Here is a 16,165-nt window from a genome sequence, read left to right as displayed (position 1 = left end):
TATAAATATATATCTTTAACCAGCACAATCCAAAATCACTCCCTTGCACCTGTAAAGAATCTGGCCTTAACTTTGGTACCTGTGATATTGTTAAAAAAAACACAGAGTTTTTTGCTTTGATATGGTTTAATTTTTAGGTAGTCATGTGGAACCAGGAGTTGGACTTGATGGTCCTTGAGGTTCCCTCCAACTCAGATATTCTATGATTCTGTGATACTTAATAAATATTGTCATGTATATACTATTAAATCATTTGTGCACTCAGCCAGATGACCTTTCATGGTCCCTTCCAATTCCAGCAATTCTATGGTTACATGTAGCTAATAATACTGTTACAGACTTATTTTTGTACTGATGTTCTCTACAAAATGAGGAGCAAAACAAAGGACCCTAGAGTTTTGTGGTGAGATTACTTTTCTTTGGAATGTAAAAGCCAGAAGATGCTGCAGTAAAGTGCCACCAGCCTCTATAGAGCAGTTTCATTTGTCTTTTGTGATACTGATAGAAATCCAAATTCAAGACATATACATTGCCAAGAAATCATTAAATTACGTGCTTGTTGTTTGTTTTTCCATTTGGAAGTAGACAAGGTAGAATAAAGTATTCAATATACTGAAAGGAATATTTTTTTTGACAGTATTATAATAGTTCAAGGTTTTAAAAGGTAGTTTTAGAAGTATTTAGTGGCATCTGAAAGGATAGGGTAAAAAGTTCCCATTTATTTTAATGGAAATAGGGTGTCCACATTTTTCTGAAAGATGTGAAATCTCAGGTATGATTATAAACCAAGTACAAACACAGCATCTGAACAGTGCTTTTCCTTAAAAGGAGCAATAAACGTATAGAACAGATTGCAGCAGATCAAGGTGAATCCAAAGGAAATACACACAGTTCAGTTCCTCAGTACTGAAGTGAAAATCCTTTGCAGAACTCTCATAGAAGGGACTTTATAAACAAAATAATTCTTAAATCTCTGAAGATTTTCCCTGTCTGCACGGATCAAAATTCTCTTTCCAAGTTTTGCAGCTGCCAGCCTTCCCCTGAGAGCTGTCTATGACTACACAACTTTGGGGCACAGCACCCTGACCATTCCTATCAATTTGGCTTGGCACGACTTGTAACATCTGGCCCATAATTAATACAGCATTTTAAAATCCTTCAGGAACTATTAAACACATTAAACGCAAGATATATTAAACTTAATGAGCGGAAAAGTGTTTTTATGTGGAAGAGAAAAACTGAAGAGTTGATGATGGAGTTATTAACATACTTTAAAAAGCAGGAGCACTATTTTTCACATCTCTTCCTGTTCCTCAGATCTCTTTTGTCATTAAATAAGACAGCACTTGCACATTAGCAAGCCGGGTATCAGATGGCCCTTTTGTGCTTGTTCATTTCCTATAAAGAATGTAAGTACTGCAGCCACTCATGTTTCCTTTGGCAGCTGAGTAGCTGGAGGTTTAGCATGCTGTAGATCTGCAGCCGTGGCAGAGGCACAGTCCCACCAGGTCCCTGGCCACTTGTTTGCCACGTGCTGAGCAAGGAGACCCCAAGCTGCCCCCAGGGCCACCGTGTGTCACCTTCATCCCTGTGAGATCTGTACCCCGTCCTCCACTGCCAGGCCAACATGGTGGGGCTGGACACAAGCTGAGAGCTACCCCATGGTGTGCTGTATATTGATTTTAGAAAGTTGGAAGAAAATGTTAAAAAGTAGACTGAGGAATTAGAAGTTTCATATGGCTCTTACAGATGTGTAGAAATGGTGTGGGTGAGTATTGCCCTGCTTCCTTTGCAACTACTGGAGAGAAATGGGCACATTTAAGGCACAATTCATCTGCCCCTGAGGTCTGTATCTAAAACAGGTCCAAGGAATTGGTACCTAAAGCTCTTTGTTCATTTCTAATGACTTGAAAGAGACTGGCTCAGATATAAGCACTGTATATGTTTGAAGGTACATAGCACGAATGCCATTGCAGGCCAGACCCAGAATAGGTCTACTGACTTCTTTTTTTCATTTGGCATACTGTGGGGTTTTGGGGTTTTGTTTGTTTGCTTGTTTGTTTGTTTGTTTTTCCATTAGATTTCAAGCCTAGATTGCTGAAGTTAGCTGCTGAAGTTAGCTACAAGGGGATGTCTTGATTATCACCAGTGTCTCCTGGAGCATATCCTGACCAAACTGCTCATGTCCCTACAGGTATGACTTTCTTCACTTGCAGTGAATGCTCCTTTATTCAAGTAACTGGAAACCAGTTTCTACAAGTAAATTAAAAAAGTGTGCTTCCAAACCCAAACTGAGGCTGAAATCTCTGCATCTTAATTCCTAAAATGTTTGATGCCACTGGTACTCTTAGTGTACAGACACTGAGCTGTCTCTGAACGAAGTCTGTTTATAGCTCTATTGGTAAATAAAACAGGCCAGAGTCAATTCTAGAGTCAATTTAGGGGGAACGACTGTTTACAGGGGTTGCTAGGACCCATGATAGGACAAGGGAGAATGGTTTTAAACTAAGATGGGAGATTTAGTTTAGATATTAGGATGAAGTTTTTCACTCAGAGGGTGGTGACACACTGGAACAGTGTGTGGATGCTCCATCTCTGGAGGCATTCAAGGCCAGACTGGATGAGGCTCTGGGCAGCCTGGTCTGGTGATTGGCAACCCTGCACATAGCAGGGAGGTTGAAACTCAATGATCATTGTGGTCCTTTTCAACCCAGGCCATTCATTCAGGCCATATGATTCTATGATTCTATGAATTCTCTAGCTCCAAAATAAGCGCATGTTACTGCTTGCAGCAACACAGCCAAATACCCTTTCCCATCTTGAGCAGGGAGCTTTGTTCAAAGTGCTGGTTGGAGAAGTCCCAGGGCTGTCAGGCCCTTAGCTGGGCTTGTACACTGTGTGGGAGATCTAGCCTGGGCCAGGGACTGTGCTGCCAGTTATGTAGGGACAGCGAGTGAATGTGAGTTATGTCTTCCTTCAGGCAGCCAGGCCATATGCCCCTGTACCTAGGATATGGTTTTAACTGCAACAAAGATTATCTGGCCATGGGTATTGGACAATTAGCTGTATTTTCAGTATTGTCCCACACTGTGAACATATCTGGGGAAGAGAATATACTACTTTAGCAAGATCAAACTTGCTAAAACTGGAGTGGTATTTCAATCTGTCCATCTTTCCATCCTTTTCCAACCACCAAGGTACATTGTGATCCTGGGAATAAGTGCTGCAGTGGAGTTCATCACGATCCATAATTGCCGTGACCATGATCTGGAGAAGCAGTTCTCAGTTTTGCTTCATAGATATGAATATTACTGCAAATACCAGTGAGAAACCCTCTTTCTACGCTTACTCGTATGGAATCACACACCTAAAAAGTTCATCATCACTACGAGTCTGCTTGCTTGTGCTTAAGTTTTCACAGCAACCAGATATTTTTTTTTCTTTAGTACATATTTATACTACTGAATGAATGAGGACCAAGTAATGAACTCAGACATTCCCACTTATTGTCATATTACTTAATAGTTAGTGCCCTCCTTCACTCTGTTTTGGGTCACTCCCATTTTCATTAGGAGATGTCAGTTCTAGAGGGAGTTGACCCTGCAGAGTATGGCCACAAGCCAGTCAGTGCTATTCAGCTCCAAGGCTTGATTGAATTTAGCAGAATAAACACAGCCAAATGGTCTGTGTGTTCAATGAGATGAAAAAGAGCAAACAATTCTGATTCCATTTAACACTGATTTAGGGCTCCTAATGCTGCCTTCCCCACAAATGACTGTTGTATTGTCTAGCTAAGGGCTTTTGTCCAAAGACAGGACAAGAGCCTGAGAACACTGTCTGTCCTGATAATGTTAAGGGAGAGTTCAGGTTTACAAGCAATGCTTCTCTAGCAGGTATTCAACATGTTAATATTGGCAAAGTAAAAGTCTGGAATGAGAAAGTCATTCAGATCCCAGAAAGAGCATTCATTTTGATTTTATATTTATTTCTGACCAGAGAGAAAGAGGTAGATCTTGCCAGCCATGCTTACTGCATAATGAATGGGAATAAGTTAACTTTGACTATGTTTGCAGTTTCCTGCAGGGACTAGATGTCAATGCATTTGAAGATATATTTTTTTGAACACTTCGATAAAAGGGCCATCTTCCATAACTAACGTGATCTTCAGTACTTCCAACTTCATAAAATTTACTTTACAGATGATATGTCAGCTTTGCAGATCACAGGACTACTGATCTAGTTTATATGAGGACATAGATATAAAATACAAGAATATAAAATATAGCTGTAAAAACTGCTTCTAAGATTAATTGTTTATTCCTTGAATGCTTCGCTATTCATTCACTAGCAGTGAATGTATATTATAAATCTAACTTTAAAAAGTACATTCCTAAAAATTATATATTGAGATTGAAAATTTAATTACCCATCAATAAGATGTATCTGCATACGAAGATATTCACAAATAAATGAAAGGCAGAACTCCAATAACTGTAGTGGCAATAGCATCTGAAACATTTTCAGGGACCTAAAATGGAGAAGATAAATGGCTAGTAAGGAAAGAAAAAAGAAAAAAGAAAAAAGAAAAAAGAAAAAAGAAAAAAGAAAAAGAAAAGAGAAAAAAAGACTACATCAAAAGAAACAAATAAACAACAAAACCATGTTAACAGTGCTTGTGAATTATCTTAAATTTACCTTTCAAGAAAAAAAAAAAAAAGAGCTTACATTCAATTCCAGATTTGTCAGACATAATAAGTTGTGTTAGGAAAATCTTTCAGAAAAATCTTTATATCTCTTTGCATGTTTGCATTATAAGCTTTCTAGAAAATTACATAACATTGTCTAAAATGTATGGATATCTTCTGGTAGAATTATAAAGCATAAGATTTTGTACCATTATGATTACATTTAAAAGATGATTTGGTACACTGAAGGAAGGTAAGGGTTTATTAGGAGCACCTTATCATTTCCCAGTTGCTGTGTCCTGGCTACAGAGTTGAAAACCTTTAACACGTCTCCTTCAGATTACCAATGCTTTTATTATGTGCACGTCTGGCACCACTCTGTTTTTTGGCAAGGGTCTCTTGGTCTATTGTATGAATAATTTCTCTAAATGCTGTTTCCTTAATTCTTTTTTTTTTTTTTCCCCAAAACGTTCCTAATACCCAAACATTTACCACTGTAGTCTGAATATTCTTCAACCAAACTACAACATGATTAGGAGGACAACTGAAACTTCAGAAAAATGGCAGTGATCCCGTTGCCCTCTCTGGAAGACAAGCTGGGCACTTCATAAGGAAGAGAGCTTACATCCTTCTGGTGGGACTTCTGGTTTTGATAAGTTTGTAAGTTGAAACTTTTATCAATCACTTCATAGAATCATAGAATCATAGAATGGCCTGGGTTGGAAGGGACCTCAAAGGTCATCAAGCTCCAACCCTCCTGCCGCATGCAGGGCCACCAACCTCCACTTCTTAGATTAAGCTTTAGCAATGAGAATTTCAATACAGAAATTGAAATACAGAACATATTAATAAAAGCAGATTATCCATTCTTCACCATGTCAGCTGAACAGGAAGGACAATCCTGTCTTTTTTGCAGGGGAGGGAACTGATTGGTTTCTACCAATCTTCATAGTGCCTGGCTCAATTGTACTTGTTATTATTCCAAGTAAAAGTCATATATCACTGGAAAAACTTTAAGAAAGCATTTGCAAATAATTTTATTCAAATGATACTGTACAGAATAACAAACAAGGGAGACTTACCTAGCCTGTACCTTAGAATGAGTTTGTCATTTCCTTATCAAGACAGCAGTGCCTAAGTAACTGAGCCATAGTAACTTATTTGAAAGGCTATGAGGAAGCTCATTTCTTTTATATCGATTCTTTCAAAATGGAGTCAAAGGGAAGGTGGGATTCATGCTGGCATACTAACTGCACAGAATGATTTGAAAGATCTAAGGAATGAAAGGAGATGGAAGCACCAAGTGGGGAAGACAATATAAGGACAGATTCCGGAAGAAATGTAAAATACTATCCTGCTATAATCACAGTGCATCTGCAGCCCTTTTGTTAATTTGTTTTGCAGGTATAAATTTATTCTCACCAGATGAATTAACAAAGCAAAACCAGTGTACGTATCCTCTTATCTAATTGGCATCTGCAGACAAAGTGGTGAGCTCTCTCATTTGTTTTCTTTCCATAGGACATGCACAAGATTTAGGCCACGCATTTCACATCTGTAAGTCAGAGAGTCACACTCCTTGCAGACTTGGACCTGCCTCTGGGCAGAGGAATAGTTTCATTCAGCATGGTTTCTGAGGCATGCTACTACCATGAGACCACTATTTAACACTGCATAGCAAATCAAGCTGCAGCTTGGAATAGAAATCTGGGAAAAAAACCACCATCTGTTCCAGGAGGATGAGTCTGTAAAGGTAATGTAGCAATCACATTCTCTGATATGTTATTTTATTCTGTTGTATAACAAGAGGTGTTTGGTAAGCCAGCTTTTATTAGATAATTCCAATTTGTACAAACCAAGATCAACTTCAATGAAACCCATGCAGAGTTCTGAAAAAAAACCCTCCTAGTTTCCTGCAACCAAGAAAACACTACTTGGCAGGACAATCGGGAGCTTGGGCTTTTCTGGCCTGTAAATTCAAAACAGATCTATTGTGAAGATATATCTGGATTTCTAGACTATATGTTATGGTTCCCAGAGCCTAAACTTTCTAACTCTAATGAGGACTTCACCCTGACACTAAGGATCAGTCTGGACACTTGGTGATACCCAGCATGAGCTGTAGAACCCAAGCTTTAGACTTTCAGTTCTTTACTGGGAGACTCCATGGAGTTTTCCTGATTACTAGAAACTTTGTGCAACCCTGGCAGCAAAGACCCAAATTCATCCAACAGAGCAGATATAACCATATAATTCCCAGAAGTTCAAGTAAAATCACAGAAGTGTAAGGATTGGAAGGGACTTCAGGAGATCATCCAGTCCAACCCACTGCTAAAGCAGGTTACCTACAGTAGGTTTCTCAAGAAAGCATCCAGGTGAGTTTTGAATGGGAGACACCACAACCTCTCTGGGCAGCTTTTTCCACTCTCAAATTAAATAAGTTTTCCTCATGTTCAGATGGAACTTCCTGTGTTCCAGTTTGTGTCCATTGCCCCTGGCCCTGTCTCTGCATCCCACTGAAAACAGCCTGCCCCCAAAATGGCTATTTTTTTTCTGCAAAATGCAGTCCGTAGAATGTTTCTTCTGTGGGAAATGTAGAAATGTCAAGATTTTCTTCTAACTAGGTGATGGTTCTGTTTTGGCAACAGCAGTGTTTCCTAAATTGACCCTATATTTGTTGACTTCAGGCTGTGCTACCCTAATGCATCCAAAATAGATATCCTTGAAAGGTTGCCCTTGCTCTTCAATTAGTCCTGATTGCTACAGCCTGTCTCCTAAGTTGTGTAGAATAACAAGAAGTTTTTGCTTCAGACATTTACATGGGTGCCAGTCTGTTCCCAAGTGTTTATTAACCATAGATTCCTAGACATATTTGCCTGTCCTGAGGTTGGATTTGGAGAGGTGAACAAGGACGGTCATAGCGCCTGATGAAACTCATTATTGCCAGCTATGGCAGACTATTAATATCACTTTGTGCAGATTAATTTCCACACAATATTTCTCATCCTCTCCCTCTTTCATGACATAAGGTACTGGCATTATCTTTGAAAAAAATGTCTTAGTTGATATTCTGTTGGCTACTCTGGAAGTCATAAATGTGGAGGAAAACAGCAAAATACTTGGAAAATTTCACAAGAAAATAAAGATTTTTCCTCCCTCCAAAGGTGGGGGGTTGTATTTTCTTTATTCCTATGGACAAGCGTACATCAACCTTAATCTTGAGTTTGTGGAATAGTTAAATACTTGTTGTACACTTAAATATGATCAAGATCCAGTGCACTGAGCTTTCTGTGTCATTTAGTAAGTTCTCTTCGCAGACAGAATCTTAAACAAACCAAGACAGCCAGTGTCTGCATTGCCCTTACTCTTTCATCTGTGCAGGTAAAGCTGGACTTTACCCATACCCATAGGTGAAATACATAATTCCACCCCTTTTATAAATTCCAGATCAGAGAGCAGTATAGCACTCATCTCCATCAGTGTTGCTGTTACAATTTTCTCTCTTTGAATAAAAGTGTAATATTTGTTGGGCTGAAGAGTATAGGAATGAATCTAAAATTAGTGGCCAGAATATTCAGCTGAAATCAGGGAGACTTCAATGCAAGGGCACATCTGAGCTCTCATAACTCATGTAAAATTTCTCCTTTTGTCAGTTGCTGTTTTAAGTAGTTTAGACATTTTTGGAGGGCAATTCTCTGTAACTGTTTTTATTTTGCAGTGAGAGATCAGACATGTAACCAAGAATCTGGATCTTAATAGGCATCTCAGCCCAACAGAATCACAGAATTGCAGAATCACAGAATCACAGAATCACAGAACTGTAGGGGTTGGAAGGGACCTCCAGAGATCATCGAGTCCAACTCCCCTGCCAAAGCAGGTTCCCTACTCCAGGTCGCACAAATGGGTGTCCAGGCGGGCCTTGAATATCTCCAGAGAAGGAGACTCCACAGCCTCCCTGTGCAGCCTGTTCCAGTGCTCCATCACCCTCACCGTAAAGAAGTTCTTGCGCACATTGGTGCGGAACTTCCTATGCTGCAGTTTCTGGCCATTTCCCCTTGTCCTGTCTCCACACACTGCTGAAACAGTCTGGCCTCACCACTCTGCCCCCCACACCTTAGATATGTATAGACCTGGATCAGGTCCCCTCTCAGTCTTCTTTTCTCAAGGTTAAACAGACCCACTTCACTTAGCCTTTCTTCATAGAGGAGATGCTCCAGGCCCTTCACCCTGCGCTGGACTCTTTCCAAGAGATCCCTGTCTTTTTTGTACTGGGGAGCCCAGAACTGGACACAGTACTCCAGATGAGGCTTTACCATGGCAGAGTAGAGGGGGAGGATCACCTCCCTCGACCTGCTGGCCATGCTCTTTTTAATGCACCCCAGAATGCCATTGGCCTTTTTGGCCACAAGGGCACACTGCTGGCTCATGGCCAACCTGTCGTCCACCAGGACACCCAGGTCCCTCTCCACAAAGCTCCTCTCCAGCAGGTCATCCCCCAGCCTGTACCAGTGCATGAAATTATTCCTCCCTAGATGCAAGACTCTACACTTGCTTTTGTTAAACTTCATCTGGTTTCTTTCTGACCAGGTCTCCAGCCTCTCTGAATGACAGCACAGCCTTCAGGTGTGTCAGCCAATCCTCTCAGCTTTGTATCATAAGCAAACTTGCTGAGGGTGGCCACTGTCCCCTCATCAAGGTCATTGATGAAGATGTTGAACAAGACCAAACCCAGCACCAACCCCTGAACACCGCTGGTTACAGGTCTCCAACCAGACTCTGCACCACCACCAACAACCCTCTGTGTTCTGCCAGTCAGCAAGTTCTCAACCCACCTCACTGTCCATCATCTATCCCACACTTCCTCAGCTTTGTTATAAGGATGTCATGGGGGACTGTATCAAATGCCTTGCTGAAATCAAGGTAGACTACATCCACTGCTCTCACCCCATCCACCCAGCCAGTTCACCCCCTGGTGAACCCATGCTGACTACTCCTGATAACCTCCTTCTCTTCCAGTTGTCTGGAGATGGCATCCAGCACAAGCTGTTCCATCACTTTTCCAGGGACAGAGGCGAGGCTGACTGGCCAACTGGCCAACAACACTACCTTCTATGTCCTTTGTGGATCTAATGCTAGATGGTCACACTGGAAACTGACTTCAGTTCTCCAAAGCTCCTGAGATGCAATTTATAGCAAAGCCTGTCTTTCTCTCTCCTTCCTATGAAGAACAGAATAGAATAGATTTCCTCACACCACCAGAAACAATAGCAAGAAAAAAAAAAATCTGCATAGGAATTTAGACTAAATAATTTAAAATAAAACCCCAAGCATAAGGCATTTTATAAAGGTCAAAGAACAAATACTGCAGTTCAGCAAAGACCTAACCATTTTAGTAAACAGAACTGAAAACAGAGCAGTTTCTCCACCCTCCCAGTCTGTTTGAGGCTTTAGAGTGCCAGCTTCTAGGTTAAGATTCATGATTATGCAATGAAGGATGCTCGTCAGACTGAGTGGAGGATGACATTTAGGTACCTTATTTTATAATGTTTTCTAAACTTTGAACAGTGTAAACAGTAGACAAAGGAAACTGGATTTTGCAATAAAAGCTATTTTTATGAAAGCAAAACAGTCACATGACCTCTTACCCAGCTTTTAAAAGAGCAATAGAACTTGCTTTGCCTGCCAGCCCTGAAAAAGACTGAATTTAATGTCAAAGACAGAGGTCTTGTCAGGCTACAGTGCTACATTCCAAATTTTACGTGTTTATAGCTTTCCCCATTGCCATAACTCCACCCTCTTGAGAAAAAAATAAAATGCTTAACCCTTCATAGCTTTGACTTTTATTGTAACTGAGACCCCTCTGATTCCTTACTAGGTAAATTTTACAAAGCAAAGTAGCTTGCATACATGAGACACTGAGCTCACACTGAACTGGAGAGAAATCCAGGTTCCTGTGGGTAATTAAGCATGCTGATTTCAAACCATCCAAGCCAAACTACACTGAGATTTGTCATTGTGTACTCCTCTGCTCCCAGTGTAAAAGCAGTGTTGTAGGCAAGCCCTTGCTTGTTGCTTGCTAATTTCAACACATTGATTTATCCTGTCACACAAAAAATATTTTTTTCTAAACATATCCCACTGGAAAACCACACTCATTTTCCTTTTGAAATGAAGCTTTCCTTTTTCCCCATTGAAACATTTCATAAGCTCCTCAAATGCGGTGCCTGTTATCCCTTCAGTGCTAATTGAATTTTGTATTTGATAATCCAAAAACTGAACCCCTAAAAAATCCCATTCAATAGAAAGCCAATGAGTTTCACTGTAAATAACGTTAACAAAATAAATGTAAATAACGTTAACAAAATAACTACCAAATGAGTTCATAATACTAATGTTCTTTTAGCTCATTTTTAATTCAGTAATCAAATATAACAAATGCAAAAATAATCCTCTTACATCTGATAAAAATAATACTATCAAATATAGTCCCTTTCAGAGAAGAAAAAAAGTGGTGAAAAAGATAGTGGCTGTATTTCTGCTCACTGTTATTAATGAAACCAACAACTGTCTGAATTTGGTATGTGTAGTGAAGACCTGTAATACACATTGGCTACAATGCAGAGAGTGACACAGAATGCAAAGGTTCCTGAGGGTGAGTGAGGGGAGAAGGGAACAAGTAGCCGAAGGCTAGCTACTCCTTCCCAGCTGTGGGAGGGAGCGAGTGCAGGTGACAGGATCTGGGACCATGCAGACAGCCACTACTGCTTGTAGGTATGGCAGGGTGGGGCTAAGCTAAGTGAGATGTACAGAACACTGGTTAGAGAATGGAATAGTTTCCCACCCTTCACCCAGGGTATAAGTGTAGAATATGGCTAAAGAGCTGAGAGGAAAATTAAGTACATTTGCAGTAGGAGGTACTGTTTTTTTTCAGCCACTCAGCCAGCTGAAATTCATCTTTGAACCTTAACTTTATGGTGTTTAGTGAATGCATGTATGAAACATGCACATTAGGCATCCATGGTATCATCTGTTCGATAGATCTCAAGTATTGAGTTCAGGATGCTTTTTAGCTCACCATTTGATAAACTAAATAAGCTTGTCAACTAAATAAGCTTGTAAACCATAAAGACAGTACTGATTTGAAACTCAGTTCAGGCGCCTACACATGGACATCTAGTTCCTTCTGAGGCAAAGCAATTTCCTTTTACGGAACTGGCAGATAGATTAAGACTCAGCCCACAGCTGCCCTTCCAGGAAACTAGAAAAGAAATATCTGGGGCAATCTGAAAGATTCCCTGAGCATCTGAAATATCTCTGTGTAATTAAATTGAGATTTTTACCTCCCTAGATGATAATGGAAGCTTTGCCAACCTCAAAATATTTACAGACACTTCAAGTTACATCTCTAATGCTGACATCTCCAAGTCTCAGCTCTCATCTCTAGTCTAGTGTGATTTGAAATGCCCTCCCTACCTCCAGCCATGAGATCGGGAGAGCTCAAGTCTCCTATCAGTCTTGTATCATATTTGACAGCCCAATGAAGATGTTTCAGTGCCTTGAGGAATCAAGCAACTGAGTAAAGCCTCCAGCATCCAAAACTTCAGTTATTCCTACAAATAACAAAAATCTAGTCAGGATCAATAAGAAAAGTTCAAAGCAGTATTGCTAAAGAATTTGCATGTCTAAATCCAAGATAACTTCAATAATTCTTATTAGCCAAGCAGTCACTGGATAAAAGCACTTGTGTTTGGCACTTGGACAGACCCCCGAGTTGTCCCCTCCCTGCTAAGAGCCCTAACCAAGCAGTTACAGACAAATTCATGTTTGCGTTTTCCAACAACTACAGTAAAACATTGTTTTCTACATAGGGAAATAGTTTCTGAAATACAACTATCCAGATCCATTGTAATCTTTTATATGTAAACTTGATCTGAAGACTATGTATATAAGCACTGTTTTTGTCTTGTATATCTAGAAGAATGGGGATATAACAGTGAATTCTCAAAACACTGGATGAATTTGAAATTGGGCATTTCAGTTCCTGCCTGTGTATATGAACAATTTATGTCCTGCTTGAAAAGGGGAATAGCAGCTCAGTAACCCTTTTCTCTTCTGCTGGGTTGAAACGAAACTGTAACCCATATCTAATTTAGAAAAAAAAGAAGATGTGTAGACACCAGCCTTCAAGGGTGAGCAGCAAGGAAGGAAATTGCCAAGGCAGTAAATCAATTGTAAAAGAGGGATGAGACTTTAGTGCATCAACGCTCTGTTTCCTCTTCAGTTTTGGGAATCTTCTGTTCCTTAGATAGGCCTGGATGGTGTCACACACACAATCTTGAGTTTTCTGGGCCATTCTAATTCCTATTATGCATCTTCAGGCATCTCACATTTCTTTTTCAAGGATCAAAAAAATTTTAGGTATTGCAATGCCTGTCGCTTTGATGCCTAAACTCAGCTGTTGTATTTAGCTCGTATGTCTTCTTTTACTACTTATCTCTAAACACTTTTTATGATGCAAACTGTAAATTTTCTATTTTGGGACTGCTTTTTGAATTAAGACTCATAACAGGCTGCACTGCATGTATAAAGCAAAACATCACTAGTTCTCTCAAAGAAATATTCATAGAACAGTCACTTAAATACAGTGTTGATTAAACTAAGCAGGTAACACGGACAAACCTAGTATGAACACAACTATCTCTTCATCCTGCCCTGCGTGTCAGACAGCAGCAGGAGCAGGCAGCTGTGTAAAGGGGGATGAGCTGAGGATGGAGGCCTCCCAGCACTGCCCAGTCACACAGCACCCCAACTAGCACAGCAAGGCCGGTTCAGTGGCAGTGACCATATTCAGCCATGAGTTCAGATCACTAGACAAGTCCATACTGATGAGATAGGTTGAGTCTGAGGTCAGTCTCAGGATGGGTGATGTTCACAAGCATATCGTCCATGCAGATCCAGCAAGGAGAAAGGGCAGGAGCTGGGGCTGACATGGAGTTCCCAAACCGAGAGGATTAAGCTCCCACTGAGACACCTCATAGCTTTGATTCACTCAGCTCTTCTGGAAGCTATCTGACCCAAGGTCACTGCAGAGCTGGCCCTGAGTGCCAGCAGGCACACTGATGGGGCAAAGCATTTGCCAAATCTCCTCAGGGCCTCCCCTCAGGGCCATGACACTGTGATCCAGAAATAACACCAATTCAAGTAGCTGAGGTAGTTCAGAGTTAAGAGCTGTGAGATTGGACCTTCTCATGCTGAAAAGTGCTAAAAAGCAGATCTCCCTCTTTCTGGGTGGAGCTCTAGTCACATCATATGAAAGTGGCCACCCTGAGCTCTTTGGTTTTAGAAGAAAACCTGTGGCAGTAACCTACAAGCAGAGGTGTTGTGCCTCCCGTTGTCTGAGGATCCAGAGCCTGTCTTTGGAAGGAACAGGGTCTCCTGCCTTGCAGCCTTGCCTTACTAAGGCTAGCAGCTGGGATGAGGGTAGAGAACAGGGGGAATTCAGGCATGCCATAATCTTTGCTATTTGCTATCTTACAGATATTTTTAGCCAGTTTCGTTGGTATTCTGTCTCTTTTGTGAACATGTGATTCTGGAGTTTTTATCAGTCCAAGTGCCTAGAACTGAATACTGATATTCTTGCTGATGCTGGAAGTCACCACTGCACAAAATGGTTCCTATTCTGTGCTTTCTCCTACTCTGAGCTGTGATTCTGTGATTTCAATACTAGAAAACTAATTTCTTTCACTATTGCATGATGATAATTATCCATTTCCTCCTCTGTTTGGCTAATTAATGCAGCTTAACTATCCCTTCATGATGCTGAAGACTTCTGCCAGCAGAGCAGGAGCTGCTGCTCAGGTTCTTTGCCACCTCGCCTAGCAACAGATGCTGATCTGCCTCCAGCTGATCCTTGCCTCCAAGACTGATGCACTTTGCAAAGGGCCGATTCTCTGCAACTGGATTTCTGTTTGCCATAGAAAAGCTCATTTGTTTGCTTTCTTTTTTTTTAAGGGCCATAAAACTCTTCAAAATCATGTGTAAGTAAATACATGAAAAACGATACTGAAAATAGATTTGGCAAAGAATGAGGTACTAGTATTGCTTAATAGAATACACTTACAGGACTTTGCAGACAAACATATTTTCCTCCTTCAAAATATCTTCACTGAGACCATAAAATCCTTAACAGCATCAACTTTAAAAAAAAAAAAAAAGTTAAACTTTTATGATTAAAAGAGTACTATGAGTACTAAAGGGTACTATGCCTGATCTTCTGTTTTGTAATATGTGAATGACAGCACAGGAAAATGAGGTTAGTGTTCAAACTGAAAGTCCCAGTCTAACTTTTATTACTGTGAACTGCTTAAAATTAGAAATGTTCAATTATAGATCTGCAACAGGTAGATTGCACAACATTAAAGGCATTAATTTCATACTATAGATCATCCTGCCTTGATCCTCCTGAGCCAGTCCTCAAGTTCTTACTCATTTCCTTACTCCTGAATCATGAAAACAGTTGAACGCTCTTGATTTCAGTGAGATTTAAGCATTCATTTGTATTTTAGAACATAAGCATATGTTCGTTGATTTGACAGAGAAATCAGAGAAAATCCTGACAAAACCAGTAGATACTTTTTCCCTTTTTTTCCTTCCTTCTTTCCCTTCCCTTCCCTTCCCTTCCCTTCCCTTCCCTTCCCTTCCCTTCCCTTCCCTTCCCTTCCCTTCCCCTTCCCCTTCCCCTTCCCCTTCCCCTTCCCCTTCCCCTTCCCCTTCCCCTTCCCCTTCCCCTTCCCCTTCCCCTTCCCCTTCCCCTTCCCCTCCCTTCCCTTCCCTTCCCTTCCCTTCCCTTCCCTTCCCTTCCCTTCCCTTCCCTTCCCTTCCCTTCCCTTCCCTTCCCTTCCCTTCCCTTCCCTTCCCTTCCCTTCCCTTCCCTTCCCTTCCTTTCCCCTTCCCCTTCCCCTTCCCCTTCCCCTTCCCCTTCCCCTTCCCCTTCCCCTTCCCCTTCCCCTTCCCCTTCCCCTTCCCCTTCCCCTTCCCCTTCCCCTTCCCTTCCCTTTTCATTTTTTCTCTCCTCTCCTTTCCTTTCTTCTCCTTTCCTTTCCCCTTTCCCTTTTGCTTCTTCTTTTTCCTTTTCCTTTTTATTTCTTTTCCTATTCTTTCTCCTTTTACTTTTCTCTCTCTCTCTCTCTTTTTTTTTTTTTTTTTTAGTCTACACATCTTGAAGCTGAGAATGCATGCGTTTGGTCATTGTTGCTACACGTCATTCCCTGCCCAAACCAGTTCTTTCACTTGAGCTGTTTAATCTGTGGCTAGTAATATTAGTGGCAAGAGGAATTTACCAGAAGGGGTAGCGCTGGAGTAGGCGGAGACATGATGAGATTAAGGTTATAATTATTTGTTGCAAGTGTCACCTTTTCTGTTTGCACTTAAGTACTAAGCAGAAAGGCACACTTTTTGTTCCATCCCATGATTATTTTTTG

At 40.8% G+C, this 16,165-nt stretch overlaps 2 long non-coding RNA genes across 2 annotated transcripts in view; both read right to left on the bottom strand.

Moving 5' to 3' along the window:
• Positions 1 to 16,165, bottom strand: part of LOC149920287 (uncharacterized) — a 36,235-nt gene that overhangs the window by 12,560 nt on the left and 7,510 nt on the right. Inside the window, exon 2 of the long non-coding RNA XR_016463418.1 lies at positions 4,427 to 4,528. This is a non-coding gene — a long non-coding RNA (uncharacterized LOC149920287). The remainder of the gene's footprint in view (positions 1 to 4,426; positions 4,529 to 16,165) is intronic.
• On the bottom strand, positions 11,095 to 16,103 carry LOC149920288 (uncharacterized). The gene is made up of 3 exons (XR_016463419.1): positions 16,025 to 16,103; positions 14,806 to 14,880; positions 11,095 to 12,295 (listed from the first exon to the last, which is right to left on the bottom strand). It is a non-coding gene; the product is annotated as an uncharacterized LOC149920288 (long non-coding RNA).

This window comes from Phasianus colchicus, chromosome 1, assembly GCF_987193195.1.
Source record: "Phasianus colchicus chromosome 1, bPhaCol1.hap1.1, whole genome shotgun sequence".
Taxonomy (NCBI): Eukaryota; Metazoa; Chordata; class Aves; order Galliformes; family Phasianidae; genus Phasianus; species Phasianus colchicus.
The sequence above is the reverse complement of the archived record's forward strand: the minus strand, read 5'-3'. Positions and strand labels throughout refer to the sequence as shown.